Here is a 17701-nt window from a genome sequence, read left to right on the forward strand (position 1 = left end):
TCTAGTGGAAAGAAAGGATTATTAAATAATCCTATAAATAAGTATATAACTGCACTTACAATAAGCACTATAAAGGAGAAACATCTGGAGCTGTGAGCCTCTATAATAGGGTGAAGTGCCATAATCAGGAAAACCTGATTACTTTAAATTTACATTACCCTAAAGAAGTGAAGAGTAAGTTGAGAGAGAGAGGGAGAAAGCGATGTGTATTGGTGAAAGTTCTTAGATACAAACAAGAAAGTCACCTTTAGCTAGTTTAAGACAGCAGGCTTTTATGGAGGGATATTAGACAGCTCACAGGATCATGGAGAGGACAGAGAACCTGAGCTTCTAGCATCACCTTCTCCAGCAGAAATAAACTGAGGCATGGGTACCAATACGGGATGGTGATCTAGAAAGATCTCCAACTTGCTTCTCTCCATTTCTTCCCATATGACTTTCATTTCAAACTTTCCCTGTGGTTTCACCTCTTGAAACACCATGTCTCAGCTTGGATGAGCCACCTGAAAGACAATCAGTGAGTGTGTAGAGTAGGCATGAGGATCTTTCCAAATGGGCTCAAATTTTATCACTCAGGATTATGCTGCTCCCCTGCTCAAAATCTACTAAGAGTTTCATGACTTCAAGATAAAAGTGAAACCCATTGCATGGCTCCCAGCACTGTTAATGAGCTGGCTATAACCTACATATAACAGACACATCCACACCATTCCTTGCCTATGTGGAATTCTGCATTCCAGAGCTCACCTATACATCCAACAGATGTAGCTAAGCAGTGGGTAAGGCAGCTGGAAAGTGAGAAGTGACCACAATGAGCAGGCGGCCTTCTGAAAAATGTAGCTATTTATCTGCCTCACTAGTGATGAGCAGCCACAAGCTTCCTCTGACAAGGCGTTTAAGGAATGGGAAAACTGCATTGTATCCTTTCCTTCTGTTAATAAACGATAAAGTAATTTGCACTTTATAAAAATATGTTAACTCTGTCACTTGGTAGGAGAGTACTTTGATTAAAAAGGCCCTCTGTGTACTCCGTCTCTCAACAGTAGCTAGAATTCTATCATTAAAGCCTGCTTCTAACAGATTTTGGCCCAAATACTAGAAGCTGGTTCTTCCACTATGAGGTGCCTCCAACAGAGAGACTGTTTGACAGAGAGGCCACGGGACAGATGACTTGCTACTAGGAAACCCTAATGAAGGTTTCCACAAATGTGCAATCTGTATGTGTGTCCAGCTCACCTGAACAGGTTTGGCTGCCAGATTCAGGCAAGAAAAATGTAAATATTTTGTCTAGACTCAAGGATAAAGGTGGTGTTGATGAGTTTGTCTCCCCAGGTGTATTATTGAGGACTAGCCACTTCTAGTTGAAAACAGAAATTTAAGGTAACAGTTTCAGAACCGTGTGCTGGCTTAGGTGGAACCTCCAGATTTTTCTGGGGGTGAGGGTGCATGCTCAGCCTGCACTGTAAGCCCATCATGAAGGCAAGCTGGACTTCTGAAATAAGAACCTCTGGAGGATCTCGTCTGTACACAGTGAAATCTTAACACAAGACAGATGGGTTTGAATGTATTTTTCCCCTGACATACACATCTCCTGGGGAGAGCTAAGGCAGACTAGTCTGGGGATGTTCTTCTCCTGGGTGAGAGGCTAAGTATGAATGGAGAGTCCAAGGAAGCCCCACGTCAACCAGGATAATGGTGCAGTTTGTGTGGATATCTTATGGCTATAAAGCCTTTATGTTCTCTGGGATAAAACAATATTTCCCTCAAATGCGATATTCTGCTTTAGGCAAAATTGTACACCTTAAAAACATCCCCAAAATCATAGAGCTCCAAATTTCCAGGACTCTTATTTTGACTAATACATCAGAGAGTGAGAGAGAGAAGGAAAGAGGGAAGGAGAAAGGGAGGAATGGATGGAGAGAGAGGGAGAGAGAGAAGGAGAGAGAGAGGGAGGGAGGCAGGTAGAAGAAAGAAAACCAGACTTCCCACCTTCTTTAGTTTTTTATAGGTTTAATTTACTATAAGATGAGAGTTTTAACCCCCAGAAATGGCAAAAAAAAAAAAAAAACTGTATGTTTTTGTGCATTTAGATGGTAAAAGATTTATAGTAGGCATAAAGAAAACAGTAATAGTTAAAAACTAAATTAACTACTCCAAAGAAATCCTTAGTTAAAAACTAACTAGACAGATTGTTACATAATTAAAGTGATAATTTCTTCAAATTTACTTCATTATAAATAGCATCGTACATATGTGAGAGAATAAGGAGAAATGGTTAGTTAACACTTGAAATATTTTGAACAGGAATCCACACTTCAGAGAGGGCTGCTTAAATTCTAATTATGAAAATCTATATAAGAGATTTGTTTATCAGCTAAAAAGGGATCAGAATTTTTTTTTTCAGAACCCAATAGAAAAATGGGCAAATAAAATGAACAAACAATTAACTGAAGGGAAAACTCAAGATGCTAAAAAGCATATAAATATTTCTCAAACTCATTAATTCTAGAAATGCAAATTTAAACCAAAATCTGACATCACAGACCCATCAGATTGACAAAACTAGAGAGCTGGATAGCATCAAAGTTGGTGGAACTTGGAACCCCTGTGCACTATTGGTGGGAACACAGGCAGGGGCAGGGGCGGCCATGCTGGAAACCAACCCAGCACCATTAACCAGGACCCAGGAATTCCCTTCTGAACAACCCCCAGGGAAGTTTTCTCAGATGCACATGGTAAATGAGCATGTTTGTTATAGCAGCATTTGCAGTACAAGGAGTTGAGGAAATGGAGGATGAACGATGAGGTGGAAGGTATGCAGATCAACATGCAGCCTTGGAAGCCATGTGTCAAAGATGGCAGAGCCAGGAGATGGAACCAGTTGGAAAAGCACTATGTGCCAATCAGGAACACTTGCTTTGGACTTTATAGGAGCAAGTTCATGTAAAGAAATTAAAAAAGAATTAAAACATGTCATAGGACAAAACTAAGAGATGTAACATTTCATCATCTAGTAACCATTGTATACACTTGGATTTGTGTGTTTAGGTTTCTGCATTTCCTTAATCAGATCTGTTACATCTGCCTGCTTACCTCAGGAATTAACCAAAAGAGTACTCCTCATTTTATTTCTTAAATAATCAAACGTCGTTTTAAAAAATAAGAAGAAATACCCAGGTGAGAAATATTCAAATGTGGCTCTCTTTATAGGGGTGGAAGCTAAAATGAGGCCACTTATGAATAAAAATCCAATATTTCTAATGTGCTGGTCAAATATATGCGGTTATATTAAGTTTTTAATTATACAAGTGGCTTTATTTTAACTCACTTAAGTTCGTGAGATAACCCTAATTGCCTATTTAGTATCCATTTCCACTTTCTTACTAACAAAACAATTCAAACTATTCAGCCTCCCTGCTGCCCTTGCTGCTAGGCATAGTGATTTAATTCAGTCTGGCAATAAGATGTAAGTGGCCCTGACAAAGATGTTTTGTCTGAAATATAAAAGAAAGCTTTGTTGAGAGGTAGCCTTTTGCTTTCCCCCTTCCTCCTTATTTCTACCTGGACCATGGATGAGAGGTTTGAAGGGCAGCAGCCACCTCATAACCATAAGGCACACCAAGACTGAGCCAGAAAGTCTGCATGTTGAGGGTGACAAAACAGAGGGATTTAAAGGAGCTGGGTTCTGGTGGCTTTGCCGAGCCACAGGAACAGCCTGGACTCCCTGCTACCCACCAACCCTACCCTACTTCTTATAATCTGTTAGTCAGTGTTAGCTGGTTTTCTATTATTTGCAGACAAATAGATTCCTGATACCATGTTAATCTTTCTGCACAATTTCAAATACAAGGACTTCCGTTTTCTTAAAAAAGTGGGGATGGTGGAGAAAGCCATGAGCTTAGTGTTCTATAATTTATATAAATGTCTTGTAAAGTAATTTAAATTTATAGTTTTAAAATGATATTCAGAAATTAAGTTGAGGGGGAAAAAAGATTGTCTGATAAGTAAGGGTTTCTCCTGAATATCCAACATAAAATATGAAATTGAAAATCTAAAACTCTATCTATAAAAGTGTATTTTTTAAGACTTCTTTTAAAAAGTCAGCTTGACAGTGTGGTGATTCCTCAAAGAACTAAAAACAGAACTACCACTGGCCCAGCAATTCCATTACTGGGTATGCACCCAAAGGAATAGAAATCATTCTACCTTAAAGACACAGGCACATGTATGTTCACTGCAACAGTGTTTACAGTAGCAAAGGCATGGAATCACCTAAATGACCATCAATGACAGATTGGATAAAGAAAGTGGACCACCTGAGGTTAGCAGTTCGAGACCAGCCTGGCCAACGTGGTGAAACTCTGTCTCTACTAAAAATACAAAAATTAGCCGGGCCTGGTGGCGTGTGCCTGTAATCCCAGCTACTCGGGAGGCTGAGGCAAGAGAATCACTTGAACCTGGGAGGCGGAGGTTGCAGTGAGCTGAGATCGTGCCACTGCACTCCAGCCTGGGCAACAAGAGGGAAACTCCATCTCAAAAAAAAAAAAAAGTAAGAAAGAAAGAAAAAGAAAGCTTGGTACATATACACCATAGAATACTATGCAGCCATAAAAAAGGAAGAGATTGGGCTGGGCGCAGTGACTCACACCTGTAATCCCAGCACTTTGGGAGGCTGAGGCAGGCAGGTGGATCACCTAAGGTCAGGAGTTCCAGACCAGCCTGGCCAACATGGCAAAACCCAGTCTCTACTGAAAATTAAAAAAATTAAACGGGTGTGGTGGAGGGCACCTGTAATTCCAGCTACTCAGGAGGGTGAGGCAGAAGAATCACTTGAACCTGGGAGGCAGAGGTTGCAGTGAACTCAGATCATGCCACTGCACTCCAGCCTGGGTGACAAGAGAAAGACTCTGTCTCAAAAAAAAAAAAAAAAAGGGAAGGGATTATGTCTTTTGCAGGAACATGAATAGAGCCTAGAGGCCATCATTCTTAGCAAACTAACACAGGAACAGAAAACCATATACTGCATGTTCTCACTTGTAAGTGGGAGTTAAATGATGGGAACGCATGGACACAAAGAGGTGGTTGGAAGGAAGGAGAAGATCAGAAAAAAATAACTACTGGGCACTGGGCTTAGTACCCAGGTGGCTAAATAATCTGTACAACAAACTCCCGTGGCAGAAGTTTACCTATATAAGAAACCTGCACGTGTAACTCTGAACCTCAAAGTTTTTTTTTTTTTAAAGATAAAAACATTTTTTAAAAGTCTGCTTGAGAAATAAATATGTCCTAACTAGGAAAAAGTGTAATATATACAAGTGTTTGTAAACAGCTGCAAGTTATAATTTTTATCAATTTCATGATAAATTCAAAATCAGGAAATAGAATGCTATTATAATCAAATTGTGCTTTAATTACTAATTTTATGTTTAAATATAATCTTTTAAAAAGAAAGTAATTAATATGCTATGAAACTGGCAACGCTCTAAAATTATACTAAAGTATAAAAATAGAAACTTAAGATAAACATAAAATGACATTAGAAGTTCAAGGATAAAATTTCCACCATGAAGTTGTTGAATCTGAGCCAAGACAAGAAAACAGAACTATTCCCTAACTTGTCTTTTAAGAAAACAAATCTTACACATGAGCTTTATTCTCTCTAAATGATTGGTAATTTCAAACTTGGGAACTTTTTATTGAATGCTTTAGTTCAAAAGAAATAAAAACATATTGTATAATAAAACTGGGAAATTTAACTTTTCATAGTCTAGCAATTTCCTTATAAATTGAAATAAGAAAAAAACATCTATTGGTAATTTTTTTGTTGAAATTCAATTCTTTATAAGTGACTGTGTGATTTATCTGTCTAGCATTTGCACAGTTTCTACAGAAAGCAAAGATAGAAATATATCATGACATATTTTAATTATACCAAGATTAGGTTTTATGGCAGAGGCAAAGTAGCTGAAACTTTTTATGACTGCAATTTTCTACATTTCTTATACTTATTTTCATATAAAAACAACAATAAAATACAGTCTAGTTACTCTTAATTAAATTGATACTGGAAAATATATAAATGTAATGTTAATATGGTATTACAATATTACAAATAATATTTCTAAATCCAAAGAACTGGGTTTTAAAAAATAAATTGCTTCTAATGAAACTAGATATTGTAAAATTATATAGATGCATACTGGGTTTATATAATTTTTAAGAAAAGTATTTTGGTAATAGTGTTAATATTAATTGTAAGGTATCATTAATTTCCTTATATTTTGCTGCCTTCTATCTTCTGGGACCCTGGATTTATACAATATCGAGTGTGGCAGAGAACTGTACCACCTGCCATGGAGGAATTGTGCTCCTCCATGCAATTAGATGAGACTGCATGCTTAGTCCTGGCCAATGTGCTGTGGATCAAAGCGGTATGTGCCCCTTCCCAGACAAAGCATTGCAGAGACAGGATGTGATACAGCATCTCTCTTTTTCCCCTGCTGAGGATGGTGCAGTTTTAAGATGGTGGGCCTGGCAATGGCTCACACCTGTAATCCCAGAACTTTGGGAGGCTGAGGTGGGTGAATCACCTGAGGTCAGGAGCTTGAGACCAGCCTGGCCAACTTGGTGAAACCCCGTCTCTACTAAAAATACTCTGTCTCAAAAAAAAAAAAAAAATACAGTGGACCCATGTCAGAGTGAATCCCTGAGTAATCATGTGGAGCATAACTCCCACTGACCCATAGTAAATATAAACCATGAGTGGAAAATAAATCTTTGATGTGTTAAACTATGTAGATTTATTTTGGCTAATTAACTGAGATAATTAGTATGTCTCTACTCATCTAAATAGAGTTCAACACAAAACTATCTAGAATGAGAGCTAAATAATGTCATTAATAAATACACATGCATATGCAAAATCTAGGTTTACATTTTAGTCCACAGAGATAATTTCAAGCAAAACACAATATTTTCCATTTGTCTATGTTCTGTACTAATTGTATGGAATGTCTCCATCACATATCAAAAGTCCTATGGTTTTGTATTTCTTCAAGTCTTTCTGAGGAAAAATAAAAAGTGAATGAAAGTAGTTTTTTCCTCCAAATTATATACCATAACCAGATGATACCAAGAAGGAAAATTACCTGGAACTCTAAAATGTAAAACACACTCGCCATTATTTGGTCTTCACCAACCACCAAGTATTTCTTGAAAGCTCTGTGGGATCTATTGTGCACTAAAAATCATGCTCAAATTCAGGAACCCCCCCCACCACCCCTGGAGACCAATCTTCCTTCTACATTTTGACCACTTCTTCCTTGTGTTCTCTGTATACTCCTCCTCTTCTTTGCCTTCAGTGGAGTGGGTCTCACGGTTTGCTTCTATGTCCCTAACCCTTTCACTCCACACTCTCTTCTTTGAAAAGCTCATCCCTATCTGTGGCTTCATTGACTTCCAAATCTCCCCCCCACTATGCAGATCCCTTATCAGCAGTGTGGGCGCATGTTCCACCCAAAGGGCATCTCCACTTAGGTGTCTGGTAAGAACCTCAAGAAGTTCATCATTTCCCCCCAGCAAGCCTGCTTATCTTCCTCTGTCCCTGCTCTCAGCATTGTCATCAACCCACACATCTAGAATATTATCCTTGGAAATCCTCACTCATCAAGTTTCCTCCCACCCCACACTCCTTAGTTTTCCCATTAAACTCGGACCTTTTTTCACACACAGCTACACTTACCCATATTGCTGCACCAGCTCCAGTCTTACCCCACTCCTATCCATTCAACACTGCTTCAAGTGAGCTTCCTAAATGCCAATCTCACCTAAATCCTTCAATGCCTCCCCATCACCTAGGATTGAGTCCCCTTAGCATAGTACTCCAGGTTCCCTTTGATCTCATGCCTACATTTTTGTAATGGAGCCTCTTTTCTCCCTACTCCTCTCCCTAGCATCTGAGCTCCAGCTGTACTGAACTCCCTGTGCATCCTGGACTCTGCTTGCACCCTCATCTCTGGACCCTTGTTCATGCTATGCCCTGCATCTGAAATGTCTTTCTCATCCAGTTCATCTGGTTAAGCACTAGTCATCATTCAGGTGTCAGTGTGGGCACTCCTTCTCTGAAGATGCCTTCTCTGCCAAGTTGACCCAGGCTTCTCCTCTCTGATGTTCCACTTCCCTGTGCTTCCCTAAAGTGGAAAGATAGAATCACCCTGTCATTGCCTGTCTACTAGCCTATCTATCCTCCTCACTCCCAACTCTATGAGCTTTCTATGGGCAGTGTCAGAGGTAGATTCTCCATGAATCTGAGGATGCCCGAGCTTCAGGCTCCTCACTTGCCCAGCTCCTTCCCAAGGCTCTTAGAGGGGCCACAACAATGTCCTCAATCAGTGAGAACACAATCCTCAACAATGTCTTCTCATGGACATATGATTTGTCAAAAAGATTCAAACACAACCCATTAAAAATGCCATCTTTTTCTACCTGACTTCCCCTCTATGTCACTTCCTTTCACGTGGGGTACACTGAAGTGGCTGTGGGATAGGTTTAATTTGGGGTCAGTGGGGGTATTTTACAAAAGCGCTTCACAGTAACTTCCGTGGAATATTCTTACTGTCTACTGCACAGACCCCTCCAGTATCATGTACAAAAGTGCAGGGCCAGAGATTGTGTTATGATATGAACATGTTCTACAGCACCTGGAGGTGGAAGATAAGCAAAGTTTAAAATGCTCAGAGCTGGAAGTTTATCTGTGTGATATTCTTAAAATCACAGGAAGAATAAAATTACTAGCAAAGACTTCTATGTTCCTCCACATCTAGATTGAAAATGCCTCTCAGGAATATATTCAATAATGTCATATATGGAATTATAAATTTGGCACACATTTAAACATTTTTTATAGGAATACCACAAAATAAATTGTGTCATAATTCTTGTGCTATAGGGCACAAACCTGTAACAAAGCTACAAACAGAGAACATGTCAATATGGGAAGTAGCATGTTTTAAACATCCCTATGGATCAGGGCAGATCTTGGTGTATCTGAAACAATTTGTCTTCCCCAAACCTGAAAGATTCAGATAAAACAGCATACAAAATCATCACCAATGCAGGAAGATGATCTGAAGAAAGCAGCCTGGCAAAAATGCTACACAATGTATGTAGTATAAAAGTAAGTTCACAGGGTACTATGTTAAACATGTATTTAAACTCCTTTGTGTATGCATTAATTTCAGAATAATATTGTCTATTTTTTGGAATTATCACTGCAAAACTCAAATATGACAGAAAGGAAGCATCCTAGTGGAAGCCAAAAATGTCAACTGAGAGACTAGCAAAGGCTTCACAATGTCCAAACCTCCTATATCACATGGATTAAAAAGCTGATGGCACAGAGGAAGATAAGGAAAGAATCACGATATTCAAAAAACAGAAATAGATAAAAAAAAGAAGGGATAAAAAGGTTATAAGAATCAACACACTATCAAACAAGAAATAAAAGAGCAGAAGAGATGGAGTGCAGAATTCATATATCCAAGGTAGAGGTTTTGTCCACATTCACAACAATCCTCACTCTTACATGACATTACCGTAACGATGCATGAGGATAAAAAACTTTTCCCAGCTCTCAATAACATAAAGCAATTTTTGATGATAAACTATACAAGAGAAAGGACTGAATCGTCTTTTGGTCCTTCTTGGAAAATAACATCACAAAATCATTGTCATATGAAGAGATGATCAAAGACCATGCTATCAAAATATAATAACAAATACTATAGATATATGTCAGTTAATTCAAGTAGAGGATTGTTTTTCTGAATTTTTCAGCTTTTAAAAATGTAATATTTGATGTAATTTCTTATGCTAAATAAATATTCACATTTTACCTATATTCATAATCTTATATTATTTTCACTAAAAGGATACATAGCAGTGAGATCCACTCCCAGGTGGGTGAGGACTCTTTTTCATATTTCTACCCCCTATCTCAGCCCTGTGCTGGCACCTTGGACTTGCTCAGTAAATGAAAGGGATGAGTTAGTGAGCTGGCTATGTTACTATCACCCTGCCTCTGTGACTGCCTAAGTCACGCCACCCTTTAGGCCTCTGATTATTCTTCTACATACAGAGAGTCCTTTCTTTCCCAAGGGTTTGGACATCCCTAGGGCTGAGGGATCTGCCTCAGAGTCTGCCAAGTCAGTCAGCAAAACCGCAGAACAGCTTGTACTCTGCAGATAAGCAAATATCCTGGGAACTTTATTTGGCTTTTTGTTTGTTTGTTCAAGGACTTCAACTTTTTAGAGCAGTTTGAGGTTCATGGAAAAACTGAATGGAAGGTAGAGAGATTTCCCACATACCCTCTCCCCGACACATCTAGAGCCTCCCCCATCATCAACATCCCCACCAGAGTGGCACATCATTTCCACCCATAGTTTATACCAAGGTGTCGTACATCCTATGGGTTTTAACAAATGCATAGCAACATGGATCCATCATTATAGTGTCTTAAGAGTAGTAGTTTCACTGCCCCCCAAAATCCTCTATGCTTTGCTTATTCATCATTTTTTCTCCCAAACTATTTATCTTTTTACTGTCTTCATAATTTTGCCATTTTTAGAATGTCATATAGTTAGAATTATACAGTATGTAGCCTTTTAAAATTGGCTTCACTTAGTAATATACATTAAAGTTTCTTCCATGTCTTTTCATGGCTTAACAGTACATTAATTTTTAGTTCTGAATAATATTCCATCATCTGGATGTACCACAGTCTATTTATCCACTCACCTACCGAAGGAAATCTTGGTTGCTTCCAAGTTTTGGCAACTATGAATAAAGCTACTATAAAGATCTATGTGCAGGTTTTTGTGTGGATATAAGTTTACAATTCCTTTGGGTAAATACCAAGGAGCATGACTGGGAGATAATACAGTAAAAGTATGTTTAATTTTGTAAGAAATCATAGAAACTTTGTTTTAGATGCACATGGCCCAGCAAGGAGTCCCTCTGTAACTGGGCCATTGTAGTTAAGCCAACATAGAAGTGATTAATCACCTGAAATCACATCCTATGTTGCACGTTCCTGCCCTATGGACAGTCTACAGGCTTGTTGATTTGCACATGAAATGGAAAGCATCTCACCATTCTCTAAAGCAATGGAAAATTCTCTCATCCTCTGTCATGGCTGATTCTTTGCACAGGTAACGTGCAGTGAGGATGCTCAGCTCACATTGATTTAGCGTAGCCAGGCCTTCACTGTGTGTATTCTCCTGTTGGCTGCCTGAGTTCAAGGCAAGGCTGTTAATTCTCCTGCTTCAGGATGTTAGAGGATGGTTGAAGTTATTTTTTTTTTCCTGGGCATATTTAAATGGACCTAGGACATTGTAATGGCTTGCCACAAATGGACTCCCTTCCAAAGGCAAGCTGCCCAACTTGATAATTTCTTTGAAGGCTCACATTCTGCTGCTGTCTCCTTCTACCCAAGTGCTGAGCAGAAGCCATGTGTGGAGCCAGGCTTCTACCATGCGGACCCACCCACAGCCCAGTGCAGAAAAGGACATTCATGCTGAATGTGCAACTGTCAGAATAAGCTACCGACTGTGCACTGAAGGAGACTCAGTTTTTCTTGCTCTAATAAATACTACAGAATACTTCTAGTAAAAACAACTATAGGGCACAAGCCCTGCCCAAGAGCTTTATTTTTCTAGTCAATCCTCTCAACAAGGGCAATCAGTTGGTAATACCCAAACAGACAAAACTCCCTGTATTTAACACTGTTTGCTTAATTGTAAAATAGTGGTGATGACAGAAACCACAATTGACTGCACACCTGCCTGGTGCCAGACCCTGTCCTAGGCAATGGGAGTGAAAGGTGAGAAAAACACATTTTCTTCTCACAGCATTAAGGAGCTCATGGGGTCGGGATGGAGACAGACATTTAAACAGGGGATTTACAACAAAGCAAATCACAAACAACACAATGTTTAAAGGGAAGCTTGAGCAAGTCAGAGACATTTTTTGCTAATGCAGGACTAAAAGGAAGCTATTTGGCTTCCCAAAATACTTTTCTATGAAAACCCTTCCAGATTGTATTTAAAATAGAATTGGGTTTAGAGAAGGACGGGAAAACAGAGAGATGCAGACCCAACATCCAATCTTCATTGCTATGCATCTTTCCCCCATTAATCTTCACAGTAACTCCCATTATGTTATCACCACTTGATTATCTTTGTTTCTCAGATAAGAAAAAAACTGAGGCTCAGAGAGGTTAAGAGACCAAAGCCAGGTCACACAGCAGCACTAAATCTGAATGCAAGTGTGTAAAATTGTCAAGCCCATGTGTTCTCCAGCACCCAGCAATCTTTTCCGGAATGCAGACATAATACGAATAAGGGACCCCCTTGTATTATAGAACCTGGAACTTGAGAAACCCCCAGGCTGAATTGGAGGTGTTGAGTCCTGTTTCTTCGTTTCTTTTTCCCCTTTCTCCTCCTGCTAAACACAGCTGCTTCACCTTACCAAGCCCAAAATTCATTGCTGCTGGTGTTCAGGCCTGAGCTCAGCTCTCTGGGGACCATGTTTGAGGAGCTTGGTGACTCAGGCCCTCCACTCTAAATTCCTATTAAGCACTCTAGATTTAATAGCTGCTATTAATACAAATTATGCTTCATTAAGCATGAAGCTAAGGAGAATGCAACTTGGAGGCTCCAGTTCAATACAGGGCTGAAGGACAAACAGAACGGCTATTTTTAATCCTGGCAATGTCACTGGGGAGAGAACAGCCTAACATTGCATGTGCCTGTCCCTACTTCTGCAAATTGAGTTTTCACATTTTCAAATAAGCATCCCTTGTTTTCAGCTTGTGATGTGTGACAGAGGTAAACCTTTCTAATCCTTGAGAGCTGGTAGTATCAAGAACATTTTTCCCTTCAGGAAACTTTTTTTCTACAAAACCTAAGAAGGTACAGGGAGGGAGAAGCTACCAGCAGGTCCCCTAGCAGGGGTTTCTGTTAGAAATCTTCCTGCAGACTCCAACTCCACACCTCAGTGAAGGCTCATGGGCTGGGGGTTAGGAAACCTTGCTATGCCACCCTATTCACCTCGCTGGTTTTATAGACTGTGTTCTATTCAGAGGCAGCTCAAAAGTAGGCAAAAATCATAACTGTGGAGTTCTTCTAGATTGGCAATCAGTAAGCATTTTCTGTAAAAGGCCAGAAAACAAACATTTTAGGCTTTGTAAGAACTATAATCTCTGCAAGTGCCGCACAAAAGCCACTACAGACTACACATAAAGGTATGCGCATGACCGTGTTCCAATAAAACTTTATCTGCAAAAATTAGGTGTAGGCCAGATTTGGACCACAGGCCATAGCACCCTACTTCTGTCTGCTTCAAATTGTCTATCTCATCATAGATTTTGTTGTCATGGGTATAACCTTAGTTTTGTAAGAATATGTTATGACAACTCTATCTGTTTACCTACAAAATTGTGACAGCTGACAGCCATTTAAAAAGAAATTCTCTGTGTGATACCAGTACAGGCTTATGGCATTACCATGTTTGGATGGCTCGAATTTAGTTGTTAGTCCCACTGTGCTCAACTAAGTCTGTATCACATTGATGGGGGTGCAATTTGCAATCAGCACTTTAGCTGATAAGTCAATTTGGATATTTTTGTATTTTATATAGTACATGATCATTTTTGTTATAAGAATCTGACAATGAGTACACTGCCCTTTCTTCTAATGAAATGTTCTAGTTTACCCACTATAGTAGGTAAGATATCTGTTTGGCTAATTTTCATTCCTACCTCCTTTTGAGAAGTTCCTTGCCCTTCAATTTGATGTTATTGCTTTGGCCAATGAGATATTAGAGCACATAAAGGGAGGAGAAGCTTGAAATGACAGGTCTGAGCATGCTTTCCACCATAAGTCATTCCAATAAGGTGATAGAGCTGCTTCCAAGAGTATATGAGGAATAGGGTAAGCCCTTGAATAAGATTGCTAGGGGAAAAAGAAAACAAAATTAAAAAAAAAAAAAACAGATTGCTAGGCCAGATGCAAAACTAGTCACTGTCTTACAGGGCAGTAAGACCACAACTGAGGGTTGGCAAGGGAGAGGTTATTTTCTGTTAAACAGATTACAAATTGGCATATAACTTGACAATGTCTGGACCAAAATAGTGAATAGCAAGGTCAGACACAGGTACATTCTCATAGATATTAAAAATTAATCTTCAGTTGAACCTGTTAACCATTAGAAGGATATCTGCCTGCATTTTTGCCTTATTCTCAAGCTTTAAGCAATTTTTCTTCATAATGTTGAGGGCTACATAATGATCCCAAAGAATGGTCTTGAAGTTGTAAAGGAAAGTCAGTGCCTAAGCAACAGCACTCAGGAATTTCCTAGGTGCAGCAGATCTGTTGACTCATGCAATGATGCGGCCATTCATTGTAAATAAACCATAGGTTTTGTGTACCCTGTTGCCTCAGCTGTTCCACCCAGTGTCGGGGCAGAATGGCCAGAAACCCCATGATAAAGGAAGGCACAGGTCTTTCTTCCCATGCAGTGGCTTTTGTGGGCTGGCTTAGACTGAGAACAATTGCAGCATCAGTAGATCCACTTGAAGCTCCACTTCAATTTCTTTAGCTTTCCCTGACATTGAGGCCACTAAGAAGGTTCGAACTCATCCAAATGGGTTAAAATGAATAGTCATCTGATTTTATTGGCCTCACTATATCTATATAAAGCAAATACGTCAAGACTCCAGAATTGTCATGGTAATAACAGTATGCCTAAAGCTGAGACAGCCTCTGCAACTATTAAGGAAAGGGAGAAACACTGACCTTGAGTCCTGACATTGTTGGACCACTCAGTGAACCCTGGAATACCCAACCTTACTTATCCTAAAGTAAATCATAAATGTCCTTATGGTTTAGCCAATGTTGATTGGGTTTCTGCTTACATGAGGCCAAATGCACCCTAATTAAAACAGTGTGTTTGTATGTGTGTGTGTGGTGTGTGTGTATGTATATGAAGATAAGGAGGTGAGGCAAGACCTCTCTCTTAAAATGAGCCTACAGACCCAAATTCCGAATGCATGAGGAAATCAAATGCAATGGAAGACAAAATAATCAAATATGAATTCATTCCAGATGAGAGTAAAATTATAGACACTCTGATGATGACTTTAAATATGTCTAGGATCCTTATGAGAAGAATTATAAGTAAAAGTGACAGGAATTATGAGACAAAATAATGCATAAATTAAAATAACAGTCAGCTATTGAAATATATTTAATTTTCAAGATTTCTGATTCTGTTCATTATCTTTTTATATTTTTTCTATTTTAAGCATTTTAAAGATGCTTTGGCCAGTATCAAATTGATACTCCTAAGGGTGTATCAATTTGACTTGACTAAAAGTCCCAGAAATATTAAAGATGACAAGATAGAAAAATATGCCTCAAAGAATGTAGAAATTACATAAAGAACTAAATTGTCTAATTTTATGTTTAACAGTTTCCCAAATGTGACAAAACTCTAAAAATTTATGTGACATTTATGGAAATAAAGTGTACAACTGAAAAACAATTTCCAAAACTATTGATGACAAAAAGCAAATTTGGATCAACCACACTAGAAGAAAGATTGATTTACTATTTAATTCTCTCTATAAACAATGACATTGCCAAATTATTGACATGTGAGAAGGCAATCCAAAGAAGCAGCCAAAAATGTACTGAGAGGAGCTAATCCAGGAAACTCTATTTATTAGATGATGCTGAAGGCCAGTGTCATAACTCCACATCCCAGCACTAGCTACATCTCCAGCCCCTCAGCACAGGTGCTGCCCCTGATCGGGCAGAGCACCTGACTCAGTACTCAGGGACACAGCACAGATTCTGAACACTAGTGGTAGGATGCAAGTAAGCACTGTGACTTGCACCTCTCCACCCTGTGCCTACCTAGACAGCCAATCATCCCAATTGAACCCTGAACTAATACATGAGGTTGAGGTTTCTTTAGCTTACGATATACAAATCAAGGATTTCTGTCCTTTGACAAGCATTACCAATAGACCTGTAACCAGGTAAAATCTCTATTCACTGAATCAGAAACTTTAACCTTCAATTTCTTTAGCTTTTTGACTTTGAGCCCTGAGGCCAGTACTGATTAGTGAAGCTGTTGCAAGTAGTGGCAAATAACCCTATGGCTGTCTCTCCTTCAAAAGCTATTTTATTCGGGCTGCAGAGTCTGGAAGGCAGGCCGCTGTCCCCATTTCCCAGTTCCCTGTGGGTTTTGTTGTACTGTATTTTAGAGACAACTTACATGGAATACAGTCCTCCAATGTGAGACAGCTGATCATAGCCCACATAACCACTGCTCCAGACCCCAAAAGCAGCCCTGCCCCATCTGTCATTATTTAACCTTATCCATGTAACTGACCAAGATGGTTTAAAATAGCCTGTCGTGCAAAAATGCAATACAATATGCCAGATCTTTGAATTTAGCCATGGCAATTTTTCTGGTTCTTAGTCTTCCACTAAAAAAAATTATGTAGATCAGATGTTGCAAACTAAACCCACAATGTGTTCAGTTAGGCCTACACAAAATTTTTACTAATTTTAAACTATTTAACAATAAAAATCAGGATACTTCACTGTCAGATCCACTTTTAAATTCAAATTTCTGCTTCTTTGGGAATATCACGGGCAATAGCCACACGGAGCTGGCACTCCTGCTTGGCACAGCATGTGTGGTTGGAGAGGGAGCAGCTCACTTCTTCAGAAAGGGCATGTTCCCTGCTCCTCAGTTCCCCACAGTCTCTACTTGTCTAACAGTTGGCTTCACAGCTCCCTCCCTCTTTTACATTACCTGCCTAGATTCTGTAGGAGTTTGGGTTTGTGGTCCTTCATAACATCACAAGCACAGCAAAACCAGCATAAGTCTAACTAAGAGGGAAAAAAAATGACCTGGAATCCTGCCTTTCTAACTGCCTTCCACTAAAGTCAGTGTTCACTGGCTGGGTGACTCTTGACAAGTTCTATAACTTTTAGGAGTCTTGCTTTTCTCCAGGGTAAAATGAGGCTAACGGTACAGATCCTGCATGATGTTTATGAGGATTAAATAGTATAATATTTGCACAGCACCTGGTAGCTATTATTATGATTAGTTTATTCAGTCATAAGCCATACCCCATTTCTTAAAGATGGGCCTAAAGCCAGCTAGGGCCTAGCAGAGATCAGAAACATGCTGTGAATGCTGTTTCATATGCAACTTATACAACATACAGCTTGAAAACACATTTTTAAATATTTCATTAATTCCTCACAATGATCTTGGGAGGTCGCTATTGTTATTACCTATATTTAATATGTGAGGTTGTTGAGGCTTAACAGAGTCCCAGCCCCTGTAATATCTTGAGTACATCTTGGCATCACAGCACTTGCCAATTACATTATAATAGTTATCTATGCCTATGTCTGCTTTTCTTCCCAGGCTGTGAGATCTTTGAAATTAGGGACAAATTGAAGTCACCACTGCAACTCTGCTGGATCACAGAGTGTCAGGCCCAGGAAAAGTGCTCAGCCAGCTCTGGCTAAATCAATCAGTCTATGAACAAAGCCCCAAGGTCAGAGAACCAGTGAGTAACTGTGAGTCAGGTGCAGCCCTAGATCCACTTCCAGTCCAC

At 39.3% G+C, this 17701-nt stretch overlaps 1 long non-coding RNA gene across 2 annotated transcripts in view; it reads right to left on the reverse strand.

Annotated features, from left to right (window-relative positions):
• Nucleotides 1–252: 252 nt before the first annotated feature.
• LOC134809604 (uncharacterized) overlaps nt 253–17701 on the reverse strand; it is a 93493-nt gene continuing 76044 nt past the window's right edge. For both annotated transcript variants that reach the window (XR_010155809.1, XR_010155810.1), the window contains one exon: nt 253–503. This is a non-coding gene — a long non-coding RNA (uncharacterized LOC134809604). The remainder of the gene's footprint in view (nt 504–17701) is intronic.

The sequence above is a fragment of the Pan troglodytes genome, chromosome 2, assembly GCF_028858775.2.
Source record: "Pan troglodytes isolate AG18354 chromosome 2, NHGRI_mPanTro3-v2.0_pri, whole genome shotgun sequence".
Classification (NCBI taxonomy): Eukaryota; Metazoa; Chordata; class Mammalia; order Primates; family Hominidae; genus Pan; species Pan troglodytes.